A 5,228-nucleotide genomic window follows, 5' to 3' on the forward strand; every position below is an offset into this window, starting at 1 on the left:
CAGGAGTCACTTTAGGGCTCTTTATCTGTTTCAAAGTTCAAGGCAATGGCTTGGTCAACTGTCACATCATTTAACATGTGGGGTTACCCAAACCCTGCTGTTTTAATCCATAGTGCTTAAGCATGTTTGCACAAGACAAAAACCATATGAAACTCCAACTAGTCTTGTCTTCTTTTTATACAAAGAAGAACCAAACATGCCCCCAGTTGGAGTACAAACAGTATATCTTCTCCTTACTTGATACACATACATTATAAGAGTGATTCTTATCAGTGGGGAGAGACTTGGTTAACCAAGGTTAGGGGTCCTATTATAAAGATGAAGACCAAGCTGCAAAAATGGATATTAGCATTATGGTCTATCACTGGGAACCACCAGGCTATATGTAGCTTAGTTCTTACAACAGTCCCGTAAAATAGGTGATGTCCTTCCCATTCTGTTGTTTGTGAAACTGAGGCTGAGAGAAGTCAAGGAGCCTCATCAGCTGTAAGTCTATTGAGTGAAAGAATCAGGATATTAATGCTTATGTGTCTGATTCCTTTGTGGAGAAAAGGTGAGCTCTCCTACATTCACACTCCCACAGATCTCAGTTGGGTAGGGAAGAACCTTCCAGATACCAGTTTCCTTCCCCCCACCCCCGGACCTTTGAGTTGGTTAAGATCTTTGTCCCTTTGTGGTATGGGGTGGTAGAGATTGGCATCCTGGGGTACTCTCTGGAATGGGAGGTACAGAGGGCCACCCCTGATGGGAACCCTAGCTGCTTGGCCAGCAGGATGTCATGGTAGGGACTGAGGAGGGAGTCAGGCAGGAGTCAGGAGCTTGCCTGTGGGAAGGGTGAAGATGAGGAGACCATGAAGTCAGCCTTGGTTGGGCTTCCCACTCTGAGGTCCCAGAGGCAGGTTGAGATTCTAGGGATTTCCATGGCGCATTGCAACCTGGAAGGACTGGTTGCAGGTCAGCACCCTCCCTAGATTAGCACTTCCTGCAGCTCCTCCAAATGCACCACCCTCCCCCAGTGTGGAATTTGGTGGAGAGACTAGAGCAGAGAAGTGCAGAAGCTCCAGACCCTGAGAGCTATAGCTCAGGAATGTGGTCAGATTTCATTCCTTTACACTAACAGGCTTGGAATGAAGGTAGTCTTTGTTTTGGCAGCCCAGGTGTTTGCTAAGGTAATTAATAGGAATCTGATGTAAAGTCTTCAGAATATCTATAGGTTGATATGCACAGGACTGAATAAGTAGCATAGGAATCTTGCTTTTTCCCTAATTAAGAACCTGGCCTGAACTTTATTCAGAAAAAAATGTTTTTAGTATCAGTGACAGTCTATGTATAGAATTATCCTGTAGGAGTGCCCGAGTGGCTCAGTCCGTTAAGCGTCAGACTCTTGACTCTTGATTTCAGCTCAGATCATTATCTCTTGGTTCATGAGTTTGAATCCAGTGTTGGCCTCTGCACTCACAGCAGGGAGCCTGCTTGGGATTGTATGTTTCCCTCCCTCTCTGCCCCTCCTCTGCTTGCTCATGAGTGCATGCACTCTCTCTCTCTCTCAAAATAAATAAACATTAAAAAATTAAAAAAAATTAGCCTGTAACTCAGACTCGTTTCAAGTAAATTAGTGAGATTTTAGAGATATATGCTTAGGTTGTCAATGAAAAACCAAAACTGCTTCTTCTCTTTCCTAGACTCATTTGTTTGGGATTTCTGGATGAAGAAGTGGGGTGGAAGTCAATGCTCACATGCTCCTACTTGACTGACAGGGCAGGCACCTTTCAAAAACCAGAAAGTGGGACTGATTGGGAAATAAGAGCAAGGTCTGTGTATAGTTTATAGCTAGATGATCATTTTAGCACCATATCAAAGCATACAGTATGTGTCATTCATTTATTCATTCATAATTCATTTATTATTTCATTCAAAACTGTTTAATAATGAATAGTTTATATTGTTTATAGCATGTATTTTGTGGATATATCAAAGTACAAAAGTGCATCTATAATATGAACTCATTATTTTTTTTTAAAAAAGGATATACATATTCTAAACAAGCTTATATGAACATGGATACATTTCTGGAAGGATACATAAGAAACTGTCAAAGTGCCCCTCTGGGGAGGGAGTGGGATGGGTGGCCAAATGGATAGCCGTTCAGGAAGGACACACTTGCATTTTATACATTTTACATTTTATACCCTTTTTTACATTGACATTCTATACTCTTCTGTACTCTCTGAGTTCAGTTAAATACCCTTTAATCTCTAGTGCCTGGTACCACTTGATTCAGTAAAATTGTCACTGGTTTGTATGATGAAATTTACAATGAAAGGGAGTAATTTTTAATGGTGTTCTATAAGTAGCACTATGAATTCTGGGTACCCTATTAGAAGAACATATTTGAGCATCAGTGTATTAGCGGTACCAGGCAGCTCAGATGTGCTTCTGATATGTGAACAAAACAAAACAGGGACGTGACAGATAAGACTAGTTTGGTTTCCTTACCAATAACAAGCAGCCTTTAAAAACTGTACATTCTAGACCAGTAGTGGTACTAGAAACCTCCTTTCCTATGTAGACAATCTTTGCTAGCCACCTTCCTAGCTGACAGCTGTAGAGTCCTGTCCCTTGCCATTCTCTCCATGTTTTTCTTGTCCCCAAACAGGGAAGACCCCACAGGACAAGGTGGGGCGTTCCAGGTTTCCTCAAGTTCGGTACAGTGCACACTTCCCTTAGTTTTTTTTAAAAGTTTGTATTAGGCTTTATCCTTGAGAATCTTGGCCCAGAAGAAGCTGCTTATTCTCAGAAGACGACTTATGAACTCAGTCCTTCCCATGGTCTTCACGATAGTGCCTCACTCCCAGCGGACCTGTCACTTCTCCCCAAAGAAAATGTATGTCCAACCAAGGCAAGTACAGGGTTGGATAGGAGTTCAGCAGCTAGAAAATGAATGCAAAATCACAAGGACACACCCCCTCCAGAGCTGTTATTATTAGCTGGGCACTGAGGAAACAGGCAGAGGTGGTGTGGGCTCGAGAGCAGGCCTTTTGAATCCAGACTGTGGGACTGAGGGTAACTTACTTACTTAACCTCTAAGTCTTAGTTTCTTCCTCTGCAAAATGGGAGTGAAAATACCTGCCTTGCAAGATTATTGTGATGATTTGCAATAATTAATCCACAGTGATCTGATTAATTATTCATTCATCCTTCAAACACTGCATTAAGCAGGGTGCTAGGCACCAAGAGAGATTTCAACTATTAATAAAACATGGCCCTTGCCCTGTAGGGATTCAAGTCTAGAAGAGGAGATGTAAAATTTAACAAATACATTAAATCAGGGTGATAAATGCAATAATAAAACACATTCCAAACTCATTGGTGTTACAATAGGAGTGAAATTCAGAATTTAGAAATTACCGTAACAGGTAGTGTTTTGATAAGTAAGATGGTTTCTTTCTTTTTTTTTTTTTTTTTTTTAAGTTTATTTATTTTAGAGAGAGAGTGAGAACGAGCAGGGGAGGGACAAAGAGGGAATCCCAAGCAGGCTCCACACTGCCAGCTTGGAGCCCGATGAGGGGCTTGAACTCACAAACCATGAGATCATGACCTGAGCTGAAATCAAGAGTTGGATGCTTAACTGACAGAGTCACCCAGGCGCCCCAGTAAAATGGTTTCATTACAAAGGATTGCTGATTATGCTTCATTTATTTATTGATTTATTAAACAACTTAGATGCTCCTTATGGGCAGGAAATTAAGGGAGAGATCCTGCCCCCTTTCAGATTCCCATTACTTCTGCCTTGGCTCAAGTTAGCGTTGCTTAGAGGTGGCGACCTGCAGCCTCCTAACTGACCTTTTTACCTCCAGGTTTTCCTACCACCAGTCCATTTTTTGTTAATTGCTTGGTGATGCTAGTTAATAATCTCTCACACCCGTGTTTCACCCGTTTACAAACTCTTTTCATAAATGTTGACTAAAGTGGTCTTCCCTACAAATGAGGTATGGGGAGGACAGAAGGGATTATCTTTATCTTAAAGCAAAAGGAGGGCCTTACAGGTCAAGTGACTTGTTCCAGGTCAAACTCAAACTCAAACTCACCTCCTGGGTGCACATCTAGTACCTTGCAATCCATATCTCTCTGACAAGGGCACTGGACTGTTAAATAATTTTATGGCTTCTTGTTCCTTAACATAGTTGACCACTTTGTTAGTTGTTAGAGCTCAGGAGAAGCATCTGGTTGATGACAGACTTTTGATGCTCTCAGCTACTCTTGTCAAACCCAAGATTAATTAGAGAGTACAATTAAAGTCCTCTCCTATTCCAGAGGCCTTTTGGGTCAAACCCCTGTCATTGACATGGGGGTAGTTTTCATTGCCAGAGGAAGGTTCTGGGTGAAACACCTGGCACACAGGGTTTTCCTTGCTCACTTTCCAAGAAGGCAGCCTGCAAGGGGAGGGTCTGGAGGCCAGGAACACAAGATTGTGCCAGGAACAGCTCTGGTCCTAGAGGGCTGCTGAGTGGTGTCCCAATTACTTCTTGTCCTGGTGTTAGACTAATTGTCTTCTGAATAGCACTTGATTCTGCTTCATTAATTTCATTTATTGCCTCACATGTTCATTCATGCAATTTATCCATTCATCAAACATATATGTAGCACCATATAAGCATTGGGGATGCAAGTAAGAGTAAGATATGGTCCTTGCTTCTTCTTTCTTTCTATCTTCAGACCTGTACTGGACATATTAGTCCTGTGCCTACTTCACTGATCCCCACCATCATCCCCCAAGGAAGTACCATGATCACAGTCCTCCTGTCAAGGTGCCCAAATGTGGTACCATCAGTTTCATTGATCCAAGAGGCAAGTTATCATTTAAAAATCTCATGGAAGGATTCCAGTTAGTCCCAGTTGGATTATCTGTCCACATCTTGAAAGTAAGTGTATATGTTACTATGATTAGGCCAAACACGTTCCCACTCTTGTGGCCATTGGAGTTTAACTCTTTCCAGAAGGCAGGGTATATTTGGGGAGAAAAGTACTGAGTAAATAAGTATTTAAAAGATAAAAACAGTGGACCCCTATGGCTTTCCACAGCATAGGGTAGCTGGCATGACTGCATATCCACCACTGTGTATCCCCTCATCCTGAGGCGACACAGTCCTTCAGTTAACCTTAGAAACATTTCAGCTTGAAACCATTCTCCTGGTCTGGTATATGATCCAGTTCTTTCATACCTGTAC

This window comes from Panthera leo, chromosome C1 (assembly GCF_018350215.1).
Source record: "Panthera leo isolate Ple1 chromosome C1, P.leo_Ple1_pat1.1, whole genome shotgun sequence".
Lineage (NCBI taxonomy): Eukaryota > Metazoa > Chordata > Mammalia > Carnivora > Felidae > Panthera > Panthera leo.